The following is a 17131-nucleotide window of genomic DNA, read 5'->3' on the forward strand; positions in this document are numbered from 1 at the left end:
TAAACCCAAGAAAGTATGAACCCCCCTCAAGCAGATTTGGCTACACTTAAAACAAGCTCAACATGCCCATATGAGCTTTTTGCTCAAGTGTGGAACCCTGTCTAATCCAAGATTTTTGTAAAAATGTCCTCAAAAATTTCCTGAGAAAGTATGACCCCCCTCAGATTGATGAGGCTACACTTATAAAAGGCACTTCTGTGAGATTGTTGTCCATAATCCTGTCAAAAATATGCCTTTCTTGATATTTTTTTTGGCCACACTTAAAACTATGCCAAGATGCTCATAAGAGCCACCCACACACACACACACACACACACACACCCACACACACACCCACCCACACACACACCCACACCCACCCACACCCACACATATTTACTTCCGGTCCACTTCCGGTCCACTTCCGGTCCACTTCCGGTTTGACTACTTCCTGTCCACTTGTGGCCAAGTTGTGGCCTATTTCTGGTTTATTTATATTGCATCATGCTGTGCAACAAATTATTATCCAATAAATTATTAGATACGTGTTGTTTTCTGATTGGTTGCTTATGACATAATGTGATTATGTGTTATATTCTGATTGGTTTAAATAAGCAGTGTTTCTATTGGCTCTGTAAATCTATATAAGCCAGGGCACAGTGCAGATTCTTCACCATTGCTGGATCGGCAGTGGAACCCACAAGTGGGGGGCAGAACCTGAACAGGCTCCACCAAAGTATAGGAGATTTGAAGCATATAATTTGGCGGAATAACCCAAGTAAGGTCATAGAAACAATATACACTGATACAATAAAAGCCAATTTTTGGCAGGGGGGCCAAAGTGGTTCCTAAATACAAAATCTCAAGAACTAATTGACATAGAGTTATGCAGTTTTTTTGTCTGCACTGAACCCAACTGATATTTTTTATTAAGCATAGAATTTTGATCATAGAAACAATATACACTGATACAATAAAAGCCAAATTTTTGGCAGGGGGGGCCAAAGTGGTTCCTAAATACAAAATCTCAAGAACTAATTGACATAGAGCTATGCAGTTTTTTTGTCTGCACTGAACCCAACTGATATTTTTTATTAAGTATAGAGTTTTGATTTGAACCCCAAGAAATTTTATATAAATACCAAAACCAAAAATATTAACACACATACACACACACACACATATACACACACACACACAAATCACACTGCTGAACCCAACTGATTAAGCATAGAATTTTGATTTGAATCCCAAGAAATTGTATATAATAAACAACAACAAAAATGCCAAGTCAAAAATATTGTAATCAATGCAATAAAAATATATCTAGCCCCAATTGGGCTAAGCACCAAAAGATTTGTAATCCAGACAAATGCAGAACACCCACAAAAATATGCCCCAAATGCAATAGAAAATATAACATGCAATACTTCACATATACACATAAAAATACTTGCTCTGCACAGTCATCAATATTGCCCCCACAACCATCCACATCTGGTCTGAAAAGAAAGCATGAAGCACCTGTTAATGCTGGACCTGCAAAGCAGCCACGCTATGAACCCATCCATAGCAGTTTTAATGGCCAATTAAGAGATTATCGGTTTGTATCAGAGCCAAGATGTGGCATTGAGAATTTTTTGAACAGTGTAAATCCTGATGTGCAGGCAATTCTTAATGCACAAAATGGCTCTTATAAGCTGTCCCTCAAATTGTTTGCACAATATAAGAAGCCAAACGGCACAAAATTTACACAGCCCCACATAACAGAAACTGTACCGGTATATTCAAATGCAAATTCAGACAGAATAATAAGCAGTTTGATGGATCAATTGAATATTAAACACTCTGAATTTGCAGCAAAAGAGTCTGGATGGAGCCTATGCGGCTCTCCACACAAGTTATATGTTAATATTTCTGAATTCAGCCCATTACAAGGATCTACATATCTGCCATTACCTGCCAATATTAAAAACAAAAGAGCCGTGGTTAATATAGAAAATACCGACCAGAAATGCTTTTTGTGGTGTATATTAGCTGCTTTGTTTCCAGTTTCAAGGCATCCTGAGAGAATAACTTATTATAAACAATATGAACACAATTTTGATGAGGCAATGAAGGGTTTAGAATATCCAATGTCTGTTCAGAATATTGATAAATTTGAAAAAAAGGCCCGGGATATTAATGGCAAACAATTATCTATTAATGTATTTATTTGTTCCACTGGCCGTGGCAATTGCTTGATAGCACCTCTCAGAATCAGTACATTTGATGATGATTCTGCTGTTCCGATTGATCTGCTCTTAATTGAAGGGGATGGCACATATCATTACACTCTGATACATAATCTTGAAGCTTTAGTGAGAACACAACTAGACAAATCCAATACAATATTTAAGTTGTGCAGAAGATGTTTAAGTGTATTTGATGGTAAAAAAATAATAAAAGGGGTTTGTAAAGTGAATGCAGAAATTGCCAAAAACAAGTTAATTGAGCATCTGAAATACTGTGGCAACTATAAACCTGTTCATATGGTGATGCCTAATCCAAGTGAAAAAGCAAAATTCAAAAAGTTTGAAGCCTTGTTGGAACACACAGCATATATTGTCTGTGATTTTGAATCAAACCTCAAACCTCTTGCATTCTGCAATCCAGATCCTGAAGAATCTTCAATTACACCATACCAGCTACATGAACCTTCTAGTTTTTATTATGTTGTTGTACAGGATGGTGTTGTTAGTAAAGAATATTCATACATGGGAGCAGATGCCATCAAAAAATTTGCACCTAAATTGAAAATGAGTGCCATGACATAGATTCAAACATCTTATTAAAATCAAAACCCATGTTGCCTTTAACAGAGAAACAGATTGAAGATTTCAACAATGCAGAAAAATGCCCGGTATGTGATTCTGAATTTTCAGATACAAATATCAAGGTGAAACACCATTCTCATACAGATGGTAAATTCAAAATGGCCCTGTGTAATAGCTGTAATATTAAGATCCAGAGACCAAAATTTATCCCTATATTTTGCCATGGAGCATCCAATTATGATTTTCATCATCTGATCAGATATGAGGGGTTTGACAAGCAGAATTTAAATATTTTAGCTGAAAATGATGAGAAATATATTGCTATTAGCAAAATAATTAAAGTTAATGGTGTTCCTATTCACATAAGATTTCTTGATTCTTACAGAATTTTATCTGCTAGCCTGGCTACACTGGCCACTCAATTATCTGATGATCAATTCAAAATCACATGTGCCTTGTTTCCAAATCAGGACCTGAAATTAATTAGGCGGAAGGGTGTATATCCATATGACTATGTTACAGATTTTTCTAAATTTGATGAGTGTTTTTTGCCACCACAAGAAGAGTTTTACAGCAAAATCAGAGGATCTGGAATCACTGATGATGATTATCACCATGCCCAATTGATGTGGAACAATTTAAAATGCCAGACATTTGGTGATTATCACATGGCATATTTAAAACTTGATGTGACCCTCTTAGCTGATATATTGCAGGCATTCAGAAAATCTTCTATGCAAAATTATGAGCTGGACCCAATATATTTTTACAGTGCCCCAGGCCTAGCATGGGCTGCAATGTTTTTAAACACTAAAAAGCAATTGGATCTGATCCAAGATCAAGACATGTATCTGTTTATGGAGCAATGTATAAGAGGAGGCATGGTGCAATGTTCTCAGAGATATGCCAGAGCAAATAACAAATATATGCCTGATTATGATCCAGCACTGCCATCAAATTATATATTGTATGTGGATGCAAACAGCCTCTATGGTTACGCTATGATGGATAAACTGCCATATGCAGGGCTTGAATGGGTTGAAGATTTTAATATTGAGGATCTTCAGGACTTTGATGACAGTAATTATGGCCTATTCTTAGAGGTTGATCTGACAATTCCTGATGATTTACATAACAAATTTTCTGATCTGCCCCCAATTCCTGAGGTTCAGTGCTCACCTGGCTCTAAACAGAAGAAATTGATGATGACACTGGAGCCAATAAGGGCTATGTCATATATTACAAAAACCTCCAGTTCCTGATGCATCATGGTGTCCAAGTGACCAAAATTGGCAAAGTTTTGAGGTTCAGGCACTCAAAATGGTTGAAACCATATATTAATACAAATACAGAGCTTCGAACATCTGCAAAAAGCCAATTTGATAAGGCCTTGTTTAAATTGATGGTCAATTCTGTATATGGCAAAACAATTGAAAATGTCAGAAAACATACCGATGTTAAAATAATTACTGACCCCAGCCTGAGCAAAAAATTGGTTGCAAAGCCTAATTTCAATTATAGAAGAATTTATGATGAAAATATGTCACTTTTCAACATGAAAAAAACAAAGATTAAGTTTGATAAACCTATTTATGTAGGGGCTGTGATATTGGAATTGGCCAAATTACATATGTCACAATTGTATTATGATGTGTTGAAACCTTTTTATGGTGATTGTGTAAAATTGATGTACATGGATACGGATAGTTTTGTTCTTGATATTAAAACAGAAGATGTTTATAAAGATATGTCCCAGCCTGAATTGTTTCAATACTTTGATACCAGTGAACATACAGAGATTCAACACCACAACAAAAAGGTGCCTGGCAAGTTAAAAGATGAGACACTTGGTGATGTTATTGTGGCATTTGCTGGGTTAAGTGCCAAGGTGTACAGTTTTGAGACATGTAGTGGTGCTGTTGCCAAAAAGGCCAAGGGCATTGGCAGAGTAACTGTTGAAAAAGAGCTTGAATTTGAGGATTACAAAAATTGCCTCAAATCATGTAGCACAATCAGAACATCAGAATCCAGAATTCAGAGTGTGGATCACTTATTGACTAGCAATATTGTAAGAAAAGTGGCTCTGGACCCACATGATGATAAGAGATGCATTTTATCATGTGGCATACATACTTTACCATGGGGTCATTGTGATTTGAAAAGTGGGAAACAATGCCCAATTCCAGAGCATGATTTGAAATAAATAAACATGCCTATGAACTTATTTGGGTTCAAAAAACAGGCTATTATGGAGCTGCCAACACCACAACCCTCTTCTGATATGATATCTAAACTGAGTGGCTTGTTAATTATTCATCTGAACAGCATACTTACAGATATTGATGATAAAACAGGCAAAACATTGTACATATTTAACAATAATTTAAATCATTACCAATTACCTGTAGGTGGGCAATTGCAATTTATTACAACTCCTGAGGGTGATGTTAAAATTTCAGTAGGGAGAAATATTTATAGAATTAAGCACTCAAACATGATTTCTGGCACTGTTTATACTGTTTCTGCTGGTGATTGCTTATATATTGAGGTCCCTGGATCTTATGACAAGCTTATACCCTTTTTTATAGAATTAAGAATCAGATACTCTATAATAAATAACCACCAAACAAAATGCCTAATGATATTTTTGGCCATACAAGACATGAAGATCACAGTGATGAGATTTTGATGCTTGATGTCAGAGTCAAGAAATTAAGAAGTGATTTACAAGCTTTACAAACTACACTCAATGCCAGTCTTCAATTAGAAATTACAAATTTGCAATCACAATGCATGGACCCTCTTCTTAAAATTGATTCTGAACTCAAATTGCTGCTTCAGAAATATACTGATTTGGCCACATTAGATAATTTTCAAAGTTTGGAAGAAGCTGTAGCAGCTCTTCAAGCCAAATTTAAGACCCAGGCTATTAACTCTGAGCAATTGAAACAGCAATTGGAAGAGCAAATAAATAATGTCCAGACACAGCTCCAAACAATTGTCAAAAGCATAAAATCACAAGAAGATTTTGATCTAGTAATTTCCACTCTAAAGGAACAGATTCAGTCACTCCAAATACCTAATCTGGATCCTCTGAACAATGCCATAGCCGAGGTTAAAGAAAAAATTGAGACACTTGAAAATTTTATGAACAATTTGCCATCTTCTGATGCTTTGAATGCAATAACTCGGAGTGTAGCAAATATTAAGCTGCAACTTGAAACATATGAAGATTTTGGAAAAATTCAAAGTTCCATAACCCATCTTGAAGGTACAATAGCAGCAGTGCAAAGTGATTTGGCAAATGTACTAGAATCCCGATTGCCTGGAATTGTAGATACTCTTGTCAGTGTCCAGCACCAAATCACAAAGCTTGAAAACCTCAACACTGAATCTGAACTATCTCATTTTCATCACTTGATAGATGATATCCAAACAAAACTTGAAATTTTACAACAATCCACACCCTCTCAGGCAGATATAGCTCTGCTCCAAAATGCTATGCAAAATGTGGCTGATGCTTCTGAATTAAACAATGTAAAATTGGCACTTGAATTTTTGCAAAATACAGTATCAAATTTGCCTACATCACAGGAACTTAAAAATATTAAGAGGGCAGTGAATCGCATATTGAAATCAGAAGATATCAAGAATATCCAAGCAGAGATCAAACATCTCACACAGACAGTGGCCACTCTTCCAACCAATCAACATATTAATGAATTGCATGCCCTATTTGAGGATATCAGAAGACAGGTCCATGATCTTACTGCTCAAAATTCAAAATTGGCAATTGTTGAAAATTTGCAACAAATTGTAGCTAATATCAAGCAACAGCTAGGGACCATGGAATCCAATCAAGCAAATGCTCTGTCTGTTTTTGCCACCCAGCTACAAGAAATTGTGCAACAATACAAAAAACTTGCTGTTGACATAAGAATCAAGCCTGGGCACGTTGAGATTGTTAGGACCATCAATGAGCACCTTGAATCTGTAACAAGCAGATTGCTCACAGCAGAAAAAGAAATAACAGGCATAATCGAGAATCCAAAACATTCAGTAATTCTTGAATTGTACAGCATCCCCAACAAAGAATATGATTCTCCATTTACGCCAGGTGGCAAAATATATATGCTGTCCCCTGCACAATTTTATTACCAATTTTTTGTTGGGGGCACATTGAGACCAATCAAGATCAAATATTGGCTTCAACCACAGGCACAGCACTACCCCACCTTATCAATAACAAATGCTGATAACAAAGTGAAAATCACCAGTGTGGAATTAGAGGATTTTACAGATCCCAATACATTAGAAACAGCCTATGTTGAAGATGATGGCTCTTTGGAATTTAAAATACATATTGGAGACAAATTATATTTAGAAAATCCTGCAGTATCAGCTGCTGAACACCCCATAGTTGCAATATTCTTGTTTACATATTATGTCTAGAAAAATTATTGTTGATGAATTACACAGACAAGCCCGACATAATTTTAAGAGACTCCCAGTAGTCACAAAAAGCATAGATGATTTATGGCAAAGCGACTTGATTGAAATGGCAAGTGGACAGTTGAAAAACTTAGACAAAATCAACAAGGGCTACAAGTATCTACTCACTATCATAGACACATTTTCAAAATTTGCCTGGGCTGTGCCACTCAAATCCAAGACTAGGGCATGTGTTACAGAAGCCATCAGGACAATTATCAATCAGAGTGGAAGATCCCCGCGCTATTTGCAAACAGATAATGGCAAGGAATTTTATAATTCAGTGTTTCAACAATTTATTAAAAGCCAGGCAATAAAACATTATTCGAGTTACAGTGACCTCAAGGCCTCAATTGTAGAGAGATTCAACAGAACCTTAAAAAATCTTATGTATAAACAATTTACACTTCAAGGTAATTATAAATGGATTAATATTCTTCCAGAACTTCTACATAAATATAACAACTCGGTCCATTCCACAATCAACATGAAACCCTCTGAAGTAACTTCATCTGATGAGCAAAAATTGATCAGCACTGTTTATTATCCTAAATATCAGCCAACAACAAGAAAGGCCAAATACAAGGTGGGGGATCAAGTAAGAATCAGCAAATATAAGCACTTATTCAAAAGAGGCTTTACAAGAAACTGGAGCACTGAATTATTTACAGTGGTTCAAGTTAAACCCGGGACCCTTAACACATATATAATAAAGGATCACCGAGGAGAAATTCTCAAAGGCAGGTTCTATGAACAAGAGCTCAGCAAAACTAAACAGCCTGACACATATCTCATAGAAAAAATCATCCGCAGAAAAGGCAAAAAGTTACTTGTCAAATGGCTAGGACTTCCAGAACACAGCTGGATCGATGCAAACAAAATAATAATATGAGCACCTGGGATGTTATAAAAAGGCTCCCAGAACCTGAACAACAGAATAAGAGAAATGGCAAATTGCTACCTGATAATATTAGGTGTCTTATTGTTGGGCCATCTGCTTGTGGTAAAACTACACTAATGGTTGATAATTTTTTATTGGCACCCAACTGGTTAGACTGGAAAAACAGGCACTTGTATATATTTTCTAAGAGCTTGGAACAATTAAAATATCAGCAGCTGATGAAGCTATATGATGGATTGGATATAGCCACTTTTGAACCAGATGTTAAGCCACTTCATGAATGTCTCGATAATTCTGTTGTTGTGTTTGATGATATTATATTGGATAGTCAAAACAAGGTTAGAAATTTTTTTACACAGGGCCGGCACAAAAACATTGATTGCTTCTACCTGGCACAGACTTTTTCAAAAATACCCAAGCAACTGATCCGGGACAACAGCAATTTTATATGTGTGTTTCATCAGGATCATACCAACCTCAAACACATACATGATGAATACGTAGGTGGGGACTTGAGCTACAATGATTTTTCCAAGTTTTGCAGCAGGTGCTGGAACCAGGACAGTTATGGGTTTGTCACAATTGATATGACAAGAACACCCAATAGTGGCAAATACAGAAATAAAATCAACAATTTTCTAGACATTGAAACATATATAAATAAACATGAAAAGGCCAATTATTGATGATCTTAAATTAAGAGATTATCTTGTAAAAAGATTTAAGGGATGGAAATCAGAGAACCGAGGAATTTATGAAAAACACAAACAAACAGAACAGCCCATAATTGATGCTATTGGTGAATTAGGTAAAAATATCAAAACTGTTACAGAGCAAAATCAAAATTTGATCACAGAGCTTGTACCTGTAGCTGCAAGGAACATATTAGATTATCCATTCACCCCACTTTCCAGTATTCATACACCTAGTCCTATTGCTCCTAGAAGAATTGAAGCTAGTCAGGATCCTATTGAATTGGGTCTTCTTGCTCAAAAATATTTAACCACACCTAAAGACAATAAAGATGAGGTTTTTGGCTTATATGCTGACACAGAGCTTGATGGTAGCATCATACATAGAATTGGCAATTTCAGAGTAACATTTATGGGGGATGATCTGATTGTTTATTCAGAATCTCATCTTGGAGAAAAAGGTGCTTTTGTTAAGTACCCCGGCACACCTGGATTGTGGGAACTGATGACTAGGAAAAGGCCTGGCAGCTATACAGATCAAGATTATGAATATTACAAAGAAATATTAATAAAATCAGATGCTCTATACCAGAACAATGATCCCACACAAAAAAGAGTCAAGTCGAGCAGTGGGGCAAAATACAACAATTTAATCAAGCCCATATGGTCACAGATCAAGACTGGCAGTGGAATCAAACAATACAACACCCTGCCCAAAGAATTTGTGTGGGTTGATGATGTCAGGAAACTTGTAGATAGGTTATTGGTAATAGCTGGGGAGGAAAATGCTGGGAACCACAATTTTTACAATGAAAAAGTTGGAATTATGGACATGATAAGCACCAAATTGTCTAATTTTATAGTGAATGACACTAAGGGGATTGGATATCTTATAAAAATTATTAATACTCTACCACCTAAATTTTGGAATATTTCTGAGGGTCGGGGCCTTGTTAATGACATTATAAACAAGCTGCCATTTGAACTACACATTCCAGGCTATCAGTATTGTGGTCCCGGTACAAAATTGGATCATAGATTAAACAGAGGTGATCCTGGTGTTAATCCTTTAGATGCTGCTTGTAGAGACCATGATATTGCATATAATACACATTCTGATCTTGACAAGAGACATGTTGCAGACAAGAAATTAGAAGAGGCTGCATTTGGCAGATTTGTAAGCAAAGATGCTTCTTTGAGTTAAAAAAATAGCAGCATTGGGAACCACCATAGCTATGAGCACCAAACAAAAATTGGGGTGGGGGTTGTGAATATGTATATAATAAACCTACAATGAAGGCCAAGGGTGTTATGTATCAAATACCTTATGCAGGTCTCAAATCTCTTAAAACTATTGACAGTCTTTTGACCAAAAAACAGCGCAAGAAAAAAGCTCTTGTCTTGCAAAGGGACATGGTATGAAATTGTTGCTTAGTACCCCCCAATTAAAAAAATTACAGCAATCAAGAAAAAATCACATGTGGGGGGATTTATATTTACCATCCCTGCCATCTTAGCTGCTTTCGGGGCTGTGGGGAGCTTGGCTGGGGGATCAGCCGCCATAGCAAAAACAGTAATAGATGCCAAGAAAAATAGGGCAGAATTAGATGAGCAGAGGCGCCATAACCTGGCAATGGAGAAACAGGGCAAAGGTGTTAAGAGAGCCATGAATAAGTTTAAAAAAAACAAGAGCCGCTTACAAACCAAGATATTGAAGCTTTAATCAAGCCACTGGGCATCAAAAATTTTAGAGGTGTGTACATGTCTGATTCTTTACCAGAACAACCACTCAACAAAGAGTGTGGCATTGTTAATTTGGATGAGTACAAAAATCAGGGCACTCACTGGATCTGTTATCTTAAATATTTAAAAGATGAGGCAGTTGTGTTTGATTCATTTGGAGGTGTTCCACCTGAAAATTTAATAAAATATCTAAATTCAGCTAATCTTTATTACAATAATGCCCGTGTTCAAAATTTCAAAGATGTTAATTGTGGACATTTGTGTTTATCTGTTCTTAGATATATGTCTCAAATAAATAAACCATCAATTGAAGATTTTCAAAAAGCCTTGTGGTATCTGAAACATCATGGGGGTATTCCATCTCACCAGCCAAAATTCAATATTGAAACTCAAATTACATGATGATATAGTGTATCCCAAAACAATAGCTCTCAGAGCATTTTATGGCATGTACTTGATCCCTAATATTACACACCACAACAACACAATTGCAGTTGGTGATGAAAAAATTGTCATCACTCCAGGGCAATATAATCTATCTACTCTAAATGCTCAATTACCCAGAGGTATAGTATTAAGTCAAAATTCTGTCACTCACAGAGTAGAAATTGTATCTGCTACAGAAACAGTGGATCTGGGTACTATAGGAGAGCTGTTAGGATTTGAGAACAATACAAAACTTGAACCAGGCATCAAACACACTGCTATTAATATACCTAAATTCTTAGCCATAGAGACTCTAAATATTCACTGCAATGTGGCTGAGGGTATGATCACCAAATCAAATGGCATAGGAACTCACAAACAAACTGGCATAATTGCAACATTCAAACCTAATTCTGAATTTATGGAGCCCATCATCTACAATCCATCCCCAACATTATATTTTCCTGTGTGTCATAACAGAATAGATTATATTGAATTGATGGTCACTAATGAAAAAGAAGAATTAGTTGATTTTGCTGGAGCCACAACAACTGCAATCATAGAGATTAATATTTAAATAAAAATACATACAAGAAAAAAATGGAAAATATTGAGAGTTATGAGCTACAATCATTCCCCCCAAACAGGAGGACATTTGCAAATTTAAATCAACCCAACACAGAGATTGAGGTTGATCTTGATGTAGGGGATGGCTTTATACACCCCCACAGAGCAGATCTATACATCAAATTTGATGTTGTAAAGCTCGATGGAACAGATTATCCGGCAAATTCAAATATAAGATTGGTGGATAATTTTGTGCCTCATCTATTCTCTGAAATTGAGATCAGAAAGCATGGCGTTGTTATAAACAGAGTGGATTATCCGGGCATTACCTCCACAGCTTTGGCCACATTAAAATTATCCAAAACCGAGGCTTCTTACTACAAAATAGGTGGATTTGAGGCTGGTGATAAGATATTATCTAAAAACCACACAGTGCTGTTCCCTATGCGCCTATTGCCAGGATTCTTCTCAGATTACAAAGAAATTATGTGGAAGGGTGGTTTAAGAATTACATTTAGAAGAGCTGCAAATGATAACAATGCTTTGATGAGGTACAGTGCAATAAACTCTACAGGGGAAGCTCTGCCTAATACCCTACCTGATGCAGGCAAATGCATTATTCAGACTATGGAGTTAAGAATCCCTGTTGTTGAATATGAGGCCAGTTATGCTCTTAAATACAAAGCTGATATAATAAAAAATCCACAGGTTCCTCTACAATTTTATACATATCAATGTGTACAGAAGCCCGCAACTGGTACTTATTATGAGTTTGATGCTACAAATTGATTCTCCAGTATACAATATGACATGCCTGATTTTGTGGTGGTATTGTTTCAGACTGGAAGACACAATAATCAGGAAAAAAATTCAAGTAAATTTGATAACTGCAACATCAAGAACATATATCTTAAAAATGGCAGAAATGAGGTATTTCCTAGAGAAAATTACAATTTAGACATGTCCAGGAATGATTTCCTTAAATTATATGAAGCATTTACTTCATTCAAGAGGGTCACTACTGGCAATACTGACATGTATTACACACCAGATGAATTCAAAGCACAGAGACCCATGTTTGTAATCAACACTTCAAAAAGAAAACAAGTTGTGGTTAATGACAGGACAAACATTAAAATTATCTGTGAATTCCATGAGGCATTACCCGATGACACCATATGTAGTGTTATTCTCATAGGTGAAAAATCATATGTTTATGATGTAAGAAATGAGAGAGTCACGGAGCAATTCTAGAAGAATTATATTATCTTAATACTAGATATACAAGTTGAGCCTGGTGCCCAATTGAACTTAAACCGGAAGTAAATATGTATGGGTGGGTGTGGGTATGGGTGGCTTTTTAGCTTAGTTTTAAGTGTGGCCAAAAAAAAATATCAAGAAAGGCATATTTTTGACAGGATTATGGACAACAATCTCACAGAAGTGCCTTTTATAAGTGTAGCCTCATCAATCTGAGGGGGGTCATACTTTATCAGGAAATTTTTGAGGACATTTTTACAAAAATCTTGGATTAGACAGGGTTCCACACTTGAGCAAAAAGCTCATATGGGCATGTTGAGCTTGTTTTAAGTGTAGCCAAATCTGCTTGAGGGGGGTTCATACTTTCTTGGGTTTATCCTATATACTTTCCCACTACTCATTCACAAACAACCAAGCCTGACCGGGATTCGAACCCGGGACCCTTGTGTGCTTGATGTGCTAACCACTCGGCCACAGGGTCGGGTAGGTAGCAAGGAATATAGAGTCCTTTACGCCGAACCTGCTCGGCGTCCGGCCAGGAAAGGCATTGAAAAAAAATATGCTAGAACGAGTGTTGTTAGTGAAGCGTTGCAAGCGGATCGCGAAAAATAGCTATTATAATGCCATGAAGGTCAAACAAATTTGAAATTAGTCAAGATTTACTTTATACAGCATTTATTTACAGCATTTACGCATTTTTTAAATTTTAAATCTGGGAACGCCGGGCGTACGGGCGTACTATAACGCTACGCCACTGCTTGATAGATTATTAGCAGTGGCGTACCCAAGGGTGTTGGTGGGGGTTATAACCCCTTTTTGGTCCAGTATTAAAGAAAAAGAACGTCAAGGGCAGGAAAATATGGCAAAATGAGGACTGAATACTTTAAAAAATGTGCACATAACCCCTTCCTTTCGGAAATCCTGGGCACGCCACTGATCATTAGGTAACAGTTCGTTATATTGGAGACACATTTCTTCATTTTTACAGAAGAAACTACTTACGGAAATGAGTTTCCAACGTTCGTGGAGGTATTTTCTTTCATCGTGGAATCTATTTGACAGGCAAATCATATATTTTTCAAGATAAATATCCCGCCGACGCACAATTGCCATGCTTCCCGTAAGTGAATTGGGCCGCACGTTCGATGACGTAACCCACTGTCAGTGTTTCAAACTCCTTTTTTTTTTACTATGCTTGCCTAACCCAACCCAACCTAACCTAACCTTATGGAAATGGTTCGTGGGACTATCCATGAATGGTCCATGGGGCTATCCGTGAATGGTTCGTGGGGCTATCCGTCAGCAGCTACCCGTGCATAATGTATAACTTCCACCGGTGACGAACACGATAGTAGGTATTTTTCGGTGAAGAAAGTTGAAACACTGCATACCCACAACGTGAGTCAAGATGTGCCCGCCATATTGTGTGTTCCGGAAGCGAAGAAAGGAATAAAAAAAAACACTCAGAATGTGAAAAATTGAGTTTGTTTTCGTGTAAAAAGCATAATGGCACCTTGAACTATGTTCCGCAATACACAATTGGTAAGTACGAACCATGCGAAACACAAAATATCCGATTTAAATGTGTCTCCGATATAACGAACTGTTACCAATTATTATTCTTAATAAAAACAGCTATATATTATCTTAATAAAACTAACTAACTAACTAACTCTCTAGCCTTCTTAAAACCCGAAGGTTCATGGCTGCAGCAACACAGGCCTTCCATCTGTCCCTATCTTGAGCAAGATCTATATACTCTTTTCCATTCCTACCGATTTCCTTTAGGTCCATCTCAACGTTGTCCCTCCATCTTCGTCTTGGCCTTCCTACAGGTCTCTTACCATCAGGTTTCCCAACAAGAATCCCGTAAACTCCTCTTTCCTCTCCCATTCGTGCCACATGGCCTGCCCACCTAAGTCTTCTTGATTTAATTATTCTAATCATATCTGGACATGAATACAAATTATGTAGTTCTAAATTATGTAACCTTCTCCACTCACCTGTCTCCTCATTTCTTTTAGGTCCAAAGATTTTCCTAAGGATCTTATTTTCAAATACTCTCAATTTATGTTCCTCTTTCAATGTAAGGGACCAAGTTTCACATCCATATAATACTACAGGCAAAATTACTGTTTTGTATATTTTAACTTTCAGTTTCTTAGATATTAAACGAGAAGACAAAAGTTTATGAAGAGAGAAGTAACATGCGTTTCCTGAATTAAACCTACTTTTTATTTCCTCTTTAATACAATTTTCATTTGTTAATATTACTCCTAAGTATTTGAATTTGGAAACTGGTTCAAACGAGTTGTTATCAATAATTAGATTTTGATTATTACCTAACACTTGGTTTCGGCCTGTAAGCATATATTTAGTTTATTTAGTTTTCTCTTTGTTAACTTCCAAACGTATCTCTTTAGCAGTTTTGAAAAATATTTTAGCATTATTCTTAATTGTATTCACATCATCCCCCAGTAAGTCTACATCACCTGCATATGCTAACAACTGAGTCACACCATTTAATTTTAGTCCTTCTTTAGTTTCTTTTACCTTCCTTACAGCATATTCTAAGGCAAAATTAAAGAGCAATGGAGATAATGCATCTCCTTGTTTTAACCCATCATGAATTGTAAATTTGTCAGACATATTAATACCCACACGAATTTTACTTTCTGTTTCACTGGTGCATATTTTTATCATACTAACAAGCTTCTTAGGTATTCCAAACTCTACTAATATATTATATAATTTATCTCTTTTGACCGAATCATATGCTTTTTTGAAATCAATGAATAGCTGATGGACATTTTCATTATATTCCCATTTTTTCTCAAGTGTCTGTCTGATGTGAAAAATTTGATCTGTAGTTGATCTGTTACGTTTAAATCCACATTGATAATCACCTATAATTTCATTAGCATATGGTGTTAGTCTTGTTTAAAGAATGTTAGACAATATTTTGTATGTTGTTGAGAGTAGAGAAATTCCACGGAAATTATTGCAGTTCATTTTATCACCTTTTTTAAACACAGGAACAATTATGGATTCTTTCCACTGTTGAGGGATTTCTTCTTTATTCCATATTAAACAAATTAATTTATGAATTTGACATATTAATGAATTTACACCATATGTTAATAAAACAACTATGATTATTATTGTTATTACATAAGAGCTTTTTGGTTCGCTTACGAGGACCCCTCTCCAAATATATTTATAGACACGTACTTACCTCCCGTTCTTGATTGAAAACTACTCTTTCTTTGTGTATTACTCCTCTTGATCTTTTCCCAGTTATTAGGTTGTCACAGTCAGTAAGTACTACGGTACATAGTGTAGGGCTCTTAGATCGCTTTTTAATGATTCCAAGTAAACTCCAGCCTCCTCGGTGCCCGAACGCGTGACGTGGCCAGTTTTCAATTTCGTCATGGAGAGTCACGAGTTCGAGTCACGAGTCGTTCTATGTGGGTATCCCTTCATCAATTTCATCTGATCATCACTCATCTCCTAATAGTCGCGATTAACCAAATAGTGGCAGAAAAGTGGCGCAAAAATAAAAAAAATCGATAAGACAACAGCATATTTCTTCTGAACGTACCTACGATATGCCAAACATCTATGAACTGACACAATCGATTTTCTATTCCCACGAAAAGAAGTACTTGTCAAGTTGTTAGTTTTTAGTTAGGCTCGGCAAACATTCTATTCATTTCGAGAATCTGATGCGAGTATTTCACTCCACGAAATATTATAAATGTAGTTATATTGTTTTCTGAGATGCCGGTAGGTACAGTGGGATGCACAAGTGTTGCTCGGTAAATTATCTACAACAATTTTCATTCATTTGTGTCTTGCATCCTACGTGTTTTTAAGAAACTGAGCACTGCTTATGCTTATGCAAAGATTGTCAGCAGCTTGTTTGACGTTTTGCCCCAATTATTGATTTACTTTTCGTAAAGCAAAGAGAATAAACATGTGATGGACAATTTGCTTGGTAATGCTTACGTATCCCACTGTACAGTCACATATATCCTGAAATACTCGCTTCCCTGTACGGCGTTATGTGTGTTGCCTAACTGTACGGCGATAAGTGGATTTTAATAGCAGATTTTCGATGGCAACCAACTTCTATCATCGCCGTAGAGTTAGACAACACACATTACGCCTTGCATTAAAGCGAGTATTTGAGGACCTAGGTGTCCCATTTTTATTGCCGATGACTGTACATCCAACAGTAAAAGTTATAGTAGACG

This window comes from Lepisma saccharinum, chromosome 19 (assembly GCF_977018435.1).
Source record: "Lepisma saccharinum chromosome 19, izLepSacc3.1, whole genome shotgun sequence".
NCBI lineage: Eukaryota > Metazoa > Arthropoda > Insecta > Zygentoma > Lepismatidae > Lepisma > Lepisma saccharinum.